This window comes from Phascolarctos cinereus, unplaced genomic scaffold, assembly GCF_003287225.1.
Source record: "Phascolarctos cinereus isolate Bilbo 61053 unplaced genomic scaffold, phaCin_HiC Scaffold_726;HRSCAF=1367, whole genome shotgun sequence".
Lineage (NCBI taxonomy): Eukaryota > Metazoa > Chordata > Mammalia > Diprotodontia > Phascolarctidae > Phascolarctos > Phascolarctos cinereus.
This window is the reverse complement of record NW_027556098.1, coordinates 117,828,854-117,845,452: the sequence shown is the minus strand read 5'-3', so window position 1 is coordinate 117,845,452 and position 16,599 is coordinate 117,828,854. Positions and strand designations below refer to the sequence as shown.

General features: G+C 40.2%; 1 protein-coding gene across 1 annotated transcript in view; it reads left to right on the top strand.

Moving 5' to 3' along the window:
* Positions 1-16,599, top strand: part of ITGB5 (integrin subunit beta 5) — a 198,748-nt gene that overhangs the window by 164,374 nt on the left and 17,775 nt on the right. The window lies entirely within an intron of this gene.

Genomic DNA, 16,599 nt, shown 5'->3' with positions numbered 1-16,599 from the left:
TGACCTCAAGGAGCTTACATTCTAATGCAAGAAACAACCTGTAAATAACTGAGTACATCCAAGGTCTATACAGGGTAGATCAGTTGATCATCAAGCATTTATCAAGCACCTACCATGTGTCAGGCACTTGAAGATACAGATACGAAGAATGAAAAAATTCCTGCTCATAGATGGAAGGTTATCTCAGAGGGGAAGGAACTAGAAGGAAGTATGCTTCCATACAGGAATTCTCTGACAAATGGCCACATACCCTCTGCTTAAACAATCCAGGTGACTTCTTAAAAGAATGCATTTCATTCCTAAATAACTCATATTGTGAGATGCCTCTTTAACTGAAACAAAACATAGGTAAGAAAGTAAATGGACTTGGGGAGAGGGATGGAAATCTCCCCAGTCTAACATATGAATAAATATTCCAAAGACAAATAAAAGTGACTTTTGAACTATCTCTTCTGTTGACATATTTCTGTTGAGGGCTAGCATTCTCTAGGCCTCGAGGCCCAGGGATATTTGCAAAGTCAGACATAGTTTCATATAGTCATAGAATGTTGGAATTATGGAGCTGGGGTCAAGAGAGGCTTCCGACAGTTATCATCTGTATGACTGTTGGCAGGTCACTCATTTCTGTGAGCCTTCACTTTCTCAGAATGAGAGTTGAACTAGAAGCCATCTGAAGTCCCTTTCAGCTGTCATTCTATGATCCTATGATTCTGAGCTCAGTGGGTTTGGAATCAGGAAGAACTGGGTTTCAATCCTACTTCAAGACACTTATTAACTGTGTGACTTTGGACAAGTCTCTTAATCACACTAAGCCTCAGCTTCCTCATTTGTAAAACAGGATAACAGTATCATGAGCTACCCACCTGGGTTGTTGTAAGAATCAAATGTTACATATATAAAGGACTTTGAAAATCTCAAAATGTTTTATAAATTGTCAGTCACTAAACTCTCACTCCATGTGTGTACTGGTACTTACTCAGCAACTTATGATCTAAGAGCAAGAATTCTTGACTTGGGGTCCACAGATCCTCCCTCCCTCCCCAAGGGGTTTGTGGGGACTTGGATAGGAAAAAGTTAGACCTTTATCTCAATAGAATTGTTTTCCTATATGTTTTATTTTATGTATTTAAAAATGAACCTGAGAAGGGGTCCATAGGCTTCCCCAAACTGGTCTAGGGGTCCAGGACACAGACCCCCTGTCTCAGAGCACTGCCTAAGGCACTGAGGGGTTCAGTGACCTGTCTGAGCTCATAAAGTCAACGTGATTAAGAACTAGGACTAGAGAGCCTGGTTAGGTCTTCCCAACTCCCAGGTCTGTTCCCTGTCTGCACTGTGCTGCCTTGTACATAGTGAGTGCTTAGTAAGTAATAACTGAATTGAATCATCTGTTCACATCTGTGTGTGTGTGTGTGTGTGTGCGCGCACACACGCGTCAGCACACATATGTGTGCCATGCCCACCCCCCTTATTTTACAGATAAGGGATCCGAAGTGCACAGAGCTGAGCTAACTGAGCCCTATAGCTTGCTTACACAATGCTAGGGTCATTACTAGAAAACATGATTGCCTGCTCCAAAGCTTAGTGTTCTTGCTGCCGGGGTCTGTGTTACCTACCCTGGCCTATCGCTCCCTTCATCCCTGGAGGAATGTAGGCGGGTGAAAAAGAATACAGGAGAAAAATCAAGCAGCCGTTTGCCGTCTGGAAAACACTGCTGACATTTTAACTTGAAATGTGCTCCAGAACAGCTGCATCAACAGTGTCTGTGCTTGAGGGAGGGCAAGGGTTGGAGGGAAGCAGAGACATGAATAATCAGAAACATCTGATGACACAAGAGCCATTTGGCTTTGGAGAGAGGGCATTATGTAATTTTCTTTTGGCAGTGGGTTTTCCTTCCTAATGATGCTTGGCTCAGGCTAATTTTAAAATGAATTCGTGTTCCCCAAGCTTGTACCAGTTGCCGCTGAAGGACATGTCTGTGGGCCAAGGGAAGTGGCTCTAACGTCTGCTCCGATGGCGGCAGGGAAGGGGCCACCTCGGATTAAGCAGTGGGCGTGGGGAATCCATACCAGAACAATGGGAAGTTATTGTAAGCAAGTTACAGTTCCTATTTCATATAGAATATATATATATATATATATATATATATATTTGTGTGTATATATATATATATGTATGTATATATACACATGTATGTATGTGTGTATATATATATATATTTGTATATATATATATATGTATGTATATATACACATGTATGTATGTGTGTGAGAGCTCTATCACTATACGTAGTGTGTGTGTATGTATGTATATATGTATGTATGTGTGTGTGTAAAGACAGCAAACCAAAAGTATGCTTCTGTTACATGTTATGGGGCAGTTATCTACAAGCAGTATCCAGAATGATGAAGATGGTCTATCTATCTGTCTGTCTATCTTTCTATGTGGATCTCTCTCTCTATATATATATCTATCACTATCTGTATGGGGAGATATATGGATAGATAGATAGACAGAAAGACAGACAGGTAGATAGATCAATAGATAGATAGATGATAGATAGATAGATAGATAGATAGATAGATAGATACACACATAGGTATATATTATACACAAGGAGCACTTTATTCTATTTTATCAGCTTTAAACATTAGAACTCCAGTTACTCTGGAGAAGGAGCCTGGCATAGTGGATAGAGACCTAGCAATGGAATTAGAAAGATCAGGGTTCAGACCCAACCTCTGACACACATTGGCTGTGTGACCCTGGACAAGTCACTGAAATTCTTAGTGAGTGTCCCTCATCAGTGAGTAAGTCAATACACCTTTATTAAGCCTTTACTGATGCTGGTCACTGTGTATACAAAGAAATGAAAAAACAGCCCCTGCCCTCAAGGAGACCATAATAATAATAATAATAATGATCATAGGGAAGACCAAATGTAAATTACTAGGTATATACTCTCTAAAACTATAAGTTTTAGATGCAGATCTGCATTGGTAGAGAGAATTTCATCATTGGGAGTTCCCTAGACCAATGAATAACACATCTAAACCAAAACAAAACAAATCAGAACCAGATATGTAAAATTTGATTCAGTAAATATAGCAAATAAAAAGTATGCATGTTGTATCCAGTTATGTATAGTGTCCAGGATGAGGAAGGTGATCTCTCTATCCATATCTCTATCTCTATCTCTATATCTATATCTGTATCTCTTGATAGATGTAAATATGAATAGGTAGGTGATGTAATGGATGGAGCACTGGGCCTGGTGTTGGGAAGATCTGAGTTCATATCTGGCCTCAAACACTTCCTACCTGTATGACACAGGGCAAGTCACTTACCCCCACGTGAGTCAGTTTCTCATCTGTAAAATAGGGACACACAAGAAGGACATGGCAAATTGCTCCAGTATCTTTGCCAAGAAAGCCCCATGGACAAAGTCCCTGGGGTCATGTAGAGTTGGACGCAACTCAAAGACTGAACACCAAATAGGTATCTGGAGCATAATGTTCACACTGGGTGCCAGATTTGAGAAATGACGCATCCAAAGGAGGGACCCAGGGTGGTAGAAAGACTAAATGGATACCATGCTGTATGAAAATTGGTTAAAGAAACTTGATGTTACTTTCACTTGATCAACTTTCACTTGAAGAGAGGACTTAGAGGGAATATGAACGTTTTCAAGTGTTTGAAGGCTTTCATGCAGAAGAGCTCCCTTGAAGGAAAAGGACAGAACAAGAGTCCAGGGTGTCTGTTGCCTGGAAGCATATTTTTCCTGACATAAGGGAAAATGTGTTCCCGATTAGAGCCATCCCAGCTCGGACTGCCTTGGTGGTGAGTTCCTTCCTTCCTCCTGGAGATAATTCCAAAAGAAGCTAGATGGTCTCTTGTCAGGGATCATCAGATTATAAATGTAAAGTGGGTAGAGACTTTAGAAGTTACCTCAACCAGCTTCCTTTTTTTTTCTTTTTTCTTTTTCAGTTAGCATTCCATTTTCCTTCCCATCTCTTCCATTTACTCCCCAAAGGGTGAAGGGAAAGAGAGAAGAAACAACCTCTTTCTAACAGATAGACATAGTCAAGCAAAACAGATTCCTTTACTGGCTGTATCCATAAATGTGTGTTTTGTTCTGTATATTTAGGCCATTACCCTCTGTTAGGAGCTGGGTAGCTTCCCTGGATCAGTGGGTGCATTGTTGTTGGTATTATTCAGTCGTTTCTGATTCTTCATGACCTTGTGGTCTGTACAGTCCATGGGATTTTCTTGGCAGAGATACTGGAGTGGTTTGCCATTTCCTTCTCCAGTGAGTTAGGCAGCAGAGATTAGGTGACTTGTCCAGGGTCACACAGCTAGTGAGTGTCTGAGGACACATTTGAATTCAGGTCTTCCTGACCCCAGGCTCAGTGTTCTATCCACTGAACCAGCTAGCTGCCTTTCAGTGAATATATACATTTTAGTCATTTTTTGTCAGCCCCTTAATTTTACTGATGAGGAAACAGAGGCAGTTAAGTTTCTCCCTCTGTGACCCTGTGTTCACAGAGTCACAGAGATGGTAAGTGGCAGAGCCAGGACATTATAGAGGAGAGTCTATGTTTATATACAGGTTGGTCTAAGTAAGCTCTGAGTGCCCTTCCAACTTCAATAGAGTCAGAAAGAGAATGAAGGAAAAATAGAAAGACATTGAGAGAGATGGGGCAGCAGGTCCAGCTAATATGTTTCCCAACACCTTGCAACAACATTTCCCCTCGGTCTGTGTTCTTAGCCTTGACTCCTGTCCTACCCACCCAATACAAAACAACCCAGCCGTCCAAGATTCTCCCTTATGCCCCTGAACTTCTCCTACATGTACCACTTCTGTTCTCTCCATCCTGTATCCCTGGTCCTCACTGTTGCTGTTGAGTCCTGACCCAAGCAGACTGAGTCCTCACAACTGTAACTTCTCTCCATGCATTAGAAATTACATTCTCTGGTGTTGTTGATTGTCCTGAATGCTCAAAGAGGGCCATGACATCAGGAAGTTCCCTAGAGAAAGTATGTGGTGTAGAGGTGCTTGGAGTCATATGACAAGGCCTGAATACTGGCTTTATCACTTACTTGAAGTGTGTCCTTAGACAAGTCATAATCCTTCTGAGCCTCAGTTTCCTTATCCATAAAGTGGGCACAGTAACATGTTCCCTTGACTCATTGGGATGGTTGTGAGGGAGGTGCTTTGTAGACTTGTGAGGGTTATATAAATGGGAATCGTCCTTACTCAGATTCTCCTGGGGCCTGTTTCTCACCTCTTTGGCAGAGTATACGAGGCCAGGTAAGCCACTGATACAAGACAGTTACCCTGAGATAAGAACTTCATCATTGAAGCATTTGTGAAGGCTGGTCATGTTCTAGATACCACTAGAAATACAACAGTGAGTAATACCAAGAAGTAAACAGTCTAGTAGAAGACAGCTAAACTACAGAGCAGTAGATAAATGGCGTAAGAGGAGGAAAAAGTGGTCGAGACATGAGAACTTCACTCATCCATTTGTCTCTCTGCCTTAAGTCTCTCACCACTCTAGTCCGCCTCTACTCACCTGCCAGAGATTTTCCGTAAATGCAGCTCTAACCACGTCACTCTTCTACTCATGCACTTCAGTTGTTTGGTGTTGTGCAGTCGTTTTCCTGTCATGTCTGGCTCTTTGTGACCCCATTTGGGGTTTTCTTGGCAGAGATACTGGAGTGCTTTGCCATTTCCTTCTCTAGATAATTTTACAGATGAGGAAACTGAAACGCACAGGGTTAAGTGACTTGCCCAGAGTCACACAGCTAGGAAGTGTCTGAGGCTGGATTTGAACTCAGGAAGATGAATCTTCCTGACTCCAGGCCTGGCGCTTTGTGTACTATCGTGCCCCTAGCGCCTCACATAATAAACTGCAGTGGCTCCGTATTTATTGCCTCCAGAATAAGATAAAACTTTTAAAGCCCTTTACAACTTGGCTCCTCTCTATCACATGATTTCCCACATTAGTCATATCCAAAAAATAGCGTCTAAATCTTCACTTGAGTCCATCATCTCTGTCAAGAGGTGGGTCACGTGTTTCATCCTGAGTGTTCTGGAATCATCCTTGGTCATTGCAACCGAACAGAGCTTCTAAGATGTTTGTTTTTGTGAGAATGTGGCTATTGAATGAAATTGTGCTCCTAGTTCTACTCACTTCCCTCCACATCAGTTCATGCAAATCTTTCCAGCTTTCTCTGAAACGATCTCCTTCATCATTTCTTATAGAATAGTATTCCATCACATCATATATCACAACTTACTCAGCCATTTCCCAATTGGTAGGCATCCTCTCAGTTTCCAGTTCTTTGCCACTACAAAAAGAACTGCTAGAAATATTTTTGTACATTCTTTTCCCCTTTCTTTGATATCTTTGGGGTGTAGACCCAGCAATGGAATTGTTAGGCCAACTCATTCTACTTTTGAACAGCTCTAATTGTTCAGAGATATTCTTTAGAAGAAAAGTGAGCCCAGAAGGGACCAGAAACTCACAAGAATGAGGAGGAATTGTTTAAGTAGAAACAATAGAGACCCTGGGAGGAAGTGACCATGCTATCTTAGATTTTTTTGATGGAAAGCCAGACATAGTCACTCATATCCCACATCTTTGGAAAGCAAATTTCAAAAAGTTAAGAGAAAGGGTAGGCAGGATTCCAAGTACAAAAATTCTACAGGGTCAGCCAGCCTAGGAGGGATAGGAATGAAATTCTAAGACACAAAGGGAAACAATTCCTTCTTGTTAGTGAGAATTAGGTCCAGAATAGCAGTTCTCTTCAATTCTTCCACCACTTTTTGAGGGATAAAATTATCAGTAAGGATGCCAAGAAACTATTAGCTACTCTGCTTTGGATAGAGAGAGAGAGAGAGAGAGAGCGTGCTGGCAGCTGTTGGAATAATTAAATCTCCTATCACTACAATATTATGCCTCTGTGCTGGGCTTGTCATCTATTTCCTGAACACCTCATCTACTTCCTCCTTCTCTTTAGGTGGTCTGTAGTATATTGTGAGGGGGCAGCTAGGTGGCGCAGTGAAGAGAGTACCAGGCTTGGAGTCAGGAAGACTCCTTTCTCTTCTTGAGTTCAGATCTGGCCTCAGACACTTACTAGCTGTGTGACTCTGGGCAAGTCACTTAACCCTGTTTGCCTCAGTTTCCTCATCTGTCAAATGGGCTGCAGAAGGAAATGGCAAACCATTCCTGTATCCTTGCCAAGAAAACCCCAAATGGAGTCACAAAGAGTCAGGCACAACTGAAGAACAACTCAACAACAAAAAGTATAATATGATAAAATAAGAGTGATCCCTAAGGTCACTCTTCATTCTTACCTCCCCTAGGACAGAATGATTGCTTGCCTTGGAAGAGCAAGAGTGGGATGCCTTGCTTATTTTAGACTGATGTGTCCAATTTAATTCATAGCTCACTGACAACTTTTCTTAGCCTTGCTGTATTTATTGATATTAACCCCTGGGCCTGTAGTAATCAAGGCAGTTAATCTTAGAGAGTTTGCCATGCTGGAATTAAGTTCTAGGTTAGCCTCCCCAAGCTACCTTACTGTATCCTTAAGGAAGACCTTGGTAGAAACCTCTGCACTAGGGCATAGAGAATAAGCATCACTCTCCATCCTCTGCGGGCTACTCGGCCCCCTCCCCAAATCTGTGGTTTGGTCTGGAGGTGCACATGGCACTTTTAAGATAATTACCGACACCATTTAGTCACTTCCCCAAATGGAAACCTGCCTTCTGCAGTCCACTTCTCTTTTACTTTAGGGGACTATGAAGAATCAGAATCAGAATTTTTGAGCTGAAAAAGATCCTTAGTTAGAGACTAACTAATCAGTCTAACCCCTTTTTACAAGTGAGACAACTGAGATTCTGAAAGGTGAAAAATGAACCTCTGTCACACAGCTGGCTAGTGGCAGAGCTAAAACTCCAATATGAGTCTTCCAGTTAAATGCTCTTTCATCATGCTATACTGATAACATGATAACCAGGAATAGATTCTTTCCATTGGGCAGGAAAGGTCACCAAAGAATGGATAACTCCTATTTTGGAAACATGTCCAGGGGTTTCCAAATGTCAAAGTGGGTCAGAATTGATGACAACTCAGTTAGAGCCTCCTATGGCTGGAGGAGAAACATCATACATTGGAGAACCCTCTGTGTTCAGGACTCTGACATACTGTGGGGAATACACACAGGGAGAAGACAGGAACCCTTACAATCTACATGGGCATTCAACAGTCTGTATACGATAGCTTTAAAAAAAAACACCTTTTATGGATGTCTTTTGTTTCCTGCCCCCAAAGAATCTCCCCCACTTTTTTGGGGGGGGGCAATTGGGGTTAAGTGACTTGCTTAACAATTAATAAGCATTTGAGGCAAGATTTGAACTCAGGTCCTCCTGACTCCAGGGCCAATGTTCTATCTACTGTGCCACCTAGCTGCCCTGAATGTTCCCTTGTAACAAAGCAATTAAGCAAAACTGAACAACCCTATCCAATAGTATGTGAAACATTACATGCCTGTAGATTTTTTTTTTTCTATACAAAGAGGAAAGTGTTTCATCATTTGTTTTTCCTGGACTAAAATTGGTCATTAAAATTAATCTGATTTCAGCTGCCTGTTACTGCTGTTTCCATTTACTTTAGTATAGTCACTGAATCTGATATTCTTTTACTCCTGCTTTCTTCTCTTTGCATCACTTCTTATGGTTTTTCCCTTATCGCTTCAGATTCCTCATAGATTGATGATTTCTTAGAGTGTAACAACATCCCATCCATGTGATACCAAACCATTCCACAACATTTTTCATAATTTGTTCATAAGTGCCAAGCAATGGGCACTTCTCTTATTGCCAGATCTATTTTTTGTTGCTGTCACAAAAAGTGATACCATGAATATCTTGTTACATGAGACCTTTCTTTTTTGTCTTTGACCTTCTTGGAGTACATGCCTAGTAGTGGGATCACTAAAATCAAAAGGTATAAATAGTTTAGTGACTTTTCTGTGTTATCGATTCACATATACAGATGCCATCTTCCTAGCTGTATCCTGTACTTACACTTTTTTTGTATCCTCTTCCTCCCCCAAGTCATTTGTATAGTGACATGCATATAAGTCTCTGTCTCTCTGCATATATATAAAATATATATATATATATGTATGTATATGTGTATATATGTACATATGTTTATATGTATATATATAAAATATATATGTATGTATATATGTATATATGTACATATGTTTAGACAGATAGATAGATAGATAGATAGATAGATAGATAGATAGATAAATTTTCTATCCTTTGGAGAAATGTATGATTTTGTCTCTATGGGTCCTCCATCCACCAACACAGATCACAACTCTTCTAAGCCTTTGCAGAAGTGGGAATGAAAAGCCATTGAAGGATTTTGTGCAGTATTACAGGTCATCATGGGGATAGGGAGTGTAATTAAGAAAATGGATCCAGCATACTGTATAGGATATATTGGAGAAGGGAGAGACTGGAAACAGGAACACCATTTAGAAAGCCATTGGTAGAGTATAAGTGGATGTTCTTCAAAGTAATGTCAAAGGCTATAGAATGAAATGATTGTAAGGAGGAGTTCCCCTCTCTTCAGAGGAGGCAGAAGGTGGGAAGATGAATCAGCATCCCACTCTCTCAGTGGCTTGTCTCCAACACCACCATTATCTGACCTTTTCTCCAATGCTTCCCCACAGAATTTCTTCCTCCTGCTGTTCAAGCTCTCAGATTTTTCTTTCTGAGACAGACATCTACCCCACAAGGAAGTCATAACCTAACAACTCCCCAGGCACACCCAACAGCATCTTTGCAGGAGCCACTGGGAAACTCTTCTCAAATTCTGGTCAGCATCCCCATTCTGTTTCTAAGGGATCACCTGGTGGCTTTGTACAAGGCCCTTGGAGGATGGAGTCTGTGCTCAGGGGCAGGGAGAGCCTCACACCCTGGTATAGAGCAAATTTCACAGGATGAGCGGGCATGAACGGGTTATGATCTGCATCTTAAATTCCATTATACTATCTCCTCCCCACCCAAACCTCCTTTACTGTTTCTGTCAGCAACACACTATCCTTCCAGTCCCTCAATTTCACAACCTCAGTGTCAGTTTTAATGCCTCATTAGCATTCATCCTGTATCTTTTCTCAGATCCTCTTTTTTTCTACCTCTACAACATGGAGAACACTAGTCTAGATGAGGAAATGAGGACTTGAATTATAATCAGAATGGAAAGGCAGGGACAAACATGAGAGAGATTTTGAATGAAGAAGCAAAAGAATCATGATTAGGGCAGATAAGGAAAGGATAAAGAGTTAGTTGCCTACGATTCAAACATAGGAGAACAGTAGCAACCAATATAGAAATGGAAAAGTCAGGATGAAGAGTTATTTTTTTTAGAAGTAGGGGGATAATTGGGAGTTCACTTTTAGTTGTGTTGAGTTGGAAATCCAGGTCCCTGGAGATAATCGACCAGGTATATAGATTTTTTTGAATCTTCTGCCCAACCAAAATTGAAAATGAGTGAAGTCTCCAAGTAACAAAGATTTTAGAGAAAAGAGCAGAGAGCCGAGGGCTGAAGAGGCTGTAAATGGAATTTAATTGATGAAGTCTAGAGTGTGGTCTTGATGTTAGTGGAAGATTTGGAATGAAGCTGGAAGTCTGCAGAGTCAAGGACATTGTGAAGCCTAGAGGTTGAGGAACCTAATGGGTCATTAACATAGTTATTGAAGTCAACAAGGATGATGGCAAAAGATGAGATGGAGAGGAAGACAGTAAGTGAGGTAGTGAAATCATCTAGGAAGGTAGAAGTAGGTACCTCTAGAGCAAGCTGTAAAGAAATTAAATTCTAAAAAAAAAAGAAAATTCTAATTTTTTTTTAATACGTTGATCCTTAACTGGTGATTTTTCTATTCCCTTTCTCCTGTTTCCTTCATAACTTGAGAAACTCTTGGTTCTTATCTCTTACATACTTGATTCAGAAGATGAATTCCCTGGGTCTTATTCATGACTTCCTAGTTCTCTTGGGTTTTTTTATTTGTTTGCTTTGTGTTTTTTTTTTTAAGAGTCCTTTTTCAGTTTATAGCTTCCTTCACAGGTGTAGACCATATGTGCTATTTCAGCTGTTCCCTTACTCATCTTCTTGAGTAAGAGCAGTCTGTGGGGGAAAAAAATGGCATCTCTTTTCTAGTTCTTCTCTCCTTTCTTTCCACTCTCATGGCATAAACCAAAAAAAAAAAGTAATGTTATTTAAGACTCTAGCACTAAACTGCTTTGTACGAAAGTACGTAGTAACCTATTTTTCCCCCCTAAAAGATCATGCCAATTTGTATACATAGCTAACGTATATTAAAACTCTTTTTGGTCTGACTTGGTCTATACCAGTCAAAATAGACTATTTTTTCCCTGGAGTGACTCAGTAAGGTGTCCAAAATGAGATGATTTTCAGCTATAATTTAAAGAAGGAGAAGGTCATGAATGAATATTGATTGCATTTTTAAGACAACTGCTTGTCTTTGGGAGTGTGTGCATTCATAAGTATCAAAGAAAGGAGCCCAGTGGGGCTGTTTTGAGCATCTAGTAGAGCAAGATTGATTTTTCTCTATTCTTCATCTGGCCTAGCTTTGCTTTGACTGAAGGGATCCCTAGAGGTCATCTAGGTCAACATCCTCATGGTATAGTTGTAGACCTCAACTTTTAAGTCCTGTATTTCTGGTAGAAAACCAAATTCCCTAACTCTCATTTCTAGCCCATGAAGTCAGTTACACAAGAATAATACTTTTTTGACCAATACTGGGATAGCTGCCTTTTTAATTACAGTCAAACTCTCTTAATTAGGTCTTACCTACTTTTCTCACATGATCTATTTAGAGAACACATTTTCCTCTTATGGTTGCCAAGATGTTTTCCCTGTTATGACATTTTTAGCGGCTGCTTATTTAATCTTGGGGAGAGCTGAATATTATTGCTAATTATAATAATAATAATTCCTTTGTGTATATAATATTTATATTATATATTATATTATTATATATACTAATACATAATTAGGCACTATTATGTTATATGTTATATATATTATATTATTATGCTATTATATAATAATAGTACCACATAGTGTTTTATACTTTCTTCAAGCATTTTCACCTTTATCACCTCAGTCAACAGGTATTTATTAAGCACTTACAATGTTCTAGACAATGTGCTAAGTGCTGCCATACAGAGAAATGAAAAAGCATTTATTAAGCATCTGTTATGTACCAGGCAGCTAGATGGCTCAGTGGATAGACCATTCGGTCTGGAGTCAGGAAGGCTTGAGTTCAAATGTGATGTCAGACACTTACTAGCTGTGTGACCCTGGGCAAATCACTTAACCTTTGTTTTCCTAATCCACTGAAGAAGGAAATATCAAAACCGCTGCAGTATCTTTGCCAAGAAAACCCTATACAGGGTCCCAAAGAGTTGGAAACAAGGGAACAGCAATAATATGCTAAGATCTGGGAATACAAAAGAAGCAAAAAACAGTCCCTGCCCTCAAGGAGCTTATAGTCTCAGGGGGGAGACAACATGTAAACAAATTTATACAAAATAATCTATATGCAGGATAAATTGGAAATAATTAAAGGAGGGCAGGCACTGGAATTAAGAGGGATTAGGAAGGCTTCCAATAGAAGGTGGAATTTTAGTTGGGACTTGAAGTCAGGGAGGTCAGTAGAAAGGCAAAAACACATCACTGCCCTGAAGGAGTGTACATTCCAATGAGAGAGATTACATACAAAACATTGTACATACAAGATACAGTGAAGGTGGAAAGTGCTATCGGGGGGAAGGCACTAGCAGCCAAAGGGACCAGGAAAGGCCTCCTGCTGAAGGCATGATCTGATCTGAGTCTTAAAGGAGGCCAGGGAAGCTGGGAGCCAGAGGTGAAAGGGAGGGCAGAGTGTCACAGAGCATCGGCGGAAGAGTAAAGAATAAGACTGCTGAGGTGGGAAGGGGTGAGGTTTAAAAACCGAAGGATTCATATTTGATCTTCAGAATAACGCAGCGAGTTTGTAGCGCTGAGACCAGGGTCATTTGAATGAGCAGTCTGTGAAGTTCAGTGGCTGCAGCAGTAGCGGAGAGCGAGCATCCCTCCACCTATGCCCATCACCTATGCGTCTTCCTGTCTGGCAGTGCCAACTCTTGAGCTCTGAGCCCTGTTGGCTGGGGTCTAACTCTTCCTCACACATCACCCACTGTATCACTAGTTGGCTTCACAGGTCAGATTGCAACCAAAGATGAAATTTAGTCCTGGTTTTACTATCCTAAATCACATCGCCTTGAGTACTGATTTCATTATAAAGGACAGCTATTGTTATTGCTTTTATCATCGTTAACAGTAATAATGATACTTTCATATTGTGCCTTGTGGTTACAAAGCACTTTACACGTACTGTCTCATTCGATTTTCAACGATCCTTTAGGTAGGTAGGGTAAGTATTAAGATCCCCATTTTACAGATAAGGAAACTGAGACTATGGGGTAGATTTGCAGAAAGCCACACAACTTGGAAATGGCAGAGTCAGGACTCAGATGTGTTCTGATGTCAAGTGTACACTTGGCATCTACACTTCTGATTTGCTGCAAGTGGACCTCCAGGGGGGCAGTAAATGCCCTTTTTCCAATAAAAATCTGAATTTTTACAAACAAATACATAGATCAGTATATATGTAAGGTTTACAAAGCACTTTAATGTCTGTTATCTCATCAGATCTTCACAACAATGTTATGGAGTAGCATTATTATATTATTATCCCTATTTCATAGATGAGGATACTGAGGCTCAGAGAGATTACATGACTTGACCATGGCCAGCCACATAGCTGGTATGCTGGGGATGTGTAGAAATCTGGAGCCAAGTTCAGGTTCTGATTGTGTAGTGTTAAAAGACCCCTTTCCCAGAAACAGTCTGGAGTCATGGCAGTGGAGCCCCTGTCTTGAAGTGAAGACAGTCTTGCTAATTAGGAATTAGTAGTGGTGGGGGGTGTGTGTGATAATGATGATAGATTTTTTCTCCTATTGCTTATGGGACAACTCCAAAGTTTTATTTTCCATTTTCTATGGTTAAAAAAAATGTTTATCAAATAAAACCCAGGGTACAAGTGAGATGACAGGGGACATTCATAACCTACAGAAAGAAGCAAGCTATTTTTTTTTGCATTTATAAAGGCATAATATAATAAAATTAATTAATCAAGAAATTATTCAGTCAACAAATATTAAGCATATACTAGGCACTGTTCCAGACCCTGAGATTATGAGTACAAAGAATGCCACAGTTCCTCTCAAGGACCTTATATTTGAATAGGGACATACCAAGAACATATTTAAATATATATGGCATAAGTTTTTTAAAATTAATAAATAAAAATAAATGCAAATTAGTTAAATGCAAAGTAGTTTAGGAAGGAAGACACTAGTATTTGGGGAGATCAGGAAACACTTCATGCAGAAGGTGGTATTTGAACTGAGGCTTGAAGGAACAGTGGTATTCTCTGAAGCAAAGGTATGGAGTGTGTTCCATGCATGGGAGACAGTGAGGGCAAAGGCACAGAGGCAGGAGATATGGAGTATCTTGTGTGAGGAACAGAGAAAAGGTCAATTTGTCCAGTGAAGTCTGGATTCAGTCAAAGGGCTGCACTCAAGCACCTGGAGGGCCACCTGTGGCTTCGAGGCTGCAGGTTCCCACACCTGGGCTAGATTGAAGAATGTGGGAAGGGGAGTATTTAGGGTTGGGGGAGCAATATCCAGTGAGCCTGGAAAGATAAAGGTTTAAAACTAAACAAAATTTTATCTTAGAGGCATGGGGGGGTGTGGCAATGGAGTTCATTGTGGAATGGTCATATTTGTGCTTACAGAACATCATTTTGGCAGCAGTATAAAAGATGGATTGGAATGAGAAGGGACTCAGGTAGGGATACCAATTAAGAGGCTGTTACAATAATCTGGGCCAGGAACGATGGTGGCCTGAATGGACTAAGGTGGTAGTTGTGTGAATAAAGAGAAGGGGTCAAATGCAATAGCTGTTCTACAGATAGAAATGGCAAGGTTTGGCAACTAATTGGATATGTGGGGTGACAGAGAGTGAGTAATCTAGGGTAATGCCAAGGTTGCAGTCTTGGGAGACTAGTGGTGCCTTCGACAAAAATAGGGAAATTTGGAAAAAAAGGCTTTTGGGAAAAGATTATTCATAATGGATTGTGGTTTTTGCACATGTTGAGTTTAAAGTATATCCAGAATATTCCAATTTGAAATGTTCAATAGGCAATTGGTGACATGGTGACATGAATCTAAAGATTCAGGTAAGACTCAGTCTACATAAATCTTTGAGTCAGCTGCATAGAGATAATAATGAGGCTCATGAGAGCTGATGACGTAACTAAGTCTGAGACCTTTGTGATCTTGGCTGAATCACTCAACCTCCGTGGACCTTAGTTTCCTCATCTTTTAAATGAGGTGGTTGGACTATATGGTGTCTATAACCCATCCCAGCTCAATTCTAGAAGTCTAGAGAATCAGAGAATTTAGAGAGAAAAAAGAAGAGGACCCAGGTCAAAGTCTTAGGGACCACCCACAGTTTGAGGGCATTATAGGAGAAGACTGATGGAGAATAATGTCACAAAGAATCAGAGAGAAGCCAATATCCAGTAGATAAGGGCAATTAATGATGTCAAATTCGAAAAAGAGGTAAATGGATGGGATAAGGATAGGGACGTGATTTAATTGGTATGGGGAACCCTTAGGTGAACCAGCTCTTTCTATCAATGCAGCCAGAGCATGGACTCTGCAGTTGAGATCTAAGAGGATTGCCAAGAGCATTAAGAGGTTAAGTGACTTGCCAGGCCAGGCTGAGAATGGTTCTTCAGACCATAAAAGAATTAGAAGGTCCATGGAAGAATGGATCTTTGGGTTCTGATCTTGCTATTAAATAATTTGGTGACTCTGAAAGTCATTAAAACTTTCCAGGCATCAGTTTCTTCATTTGTAAACCAAGGTATTTAGACTAAATGATCCCCTTTAACTCTAATGATATATGAATCCATAAAGCCAATTTGACAGGATACAATTGATGTGCTAATTACAAATGTTTTATTTATTTACTAAACCAATCCTAGCAGAATCTCTACTAGGAAATTATTTGTTAATTTTTTTTTATTTTGCTGTGTTTTTGCTTGTACTTCAGAGCAATGAAAAGTGCATTTCTTTTAAAATACTTTATAATTCAGGCTTTTATGAGTTCAGAACGCAAAGTACTTTGAGTCAGCATTTAGTCTGCTTTGGAAGGACAGATGCTAATTCTATGTGTGGGTACAGTAGTTGGTGACATAAATGGTTGATTTGAAGGGAAATACAAATCCCTATGTGGCTAAAAATGTTTTCCCGATGAAGGTGCCTGACATGACTCTTAACATCCAAGTTTAAGAGATTGTCTCTAGAAGGTGTATTTGTGTGACCTACAGGGGAGAGCCCATTAACAGCTATGAAAATATGCTTATACATTACATTAG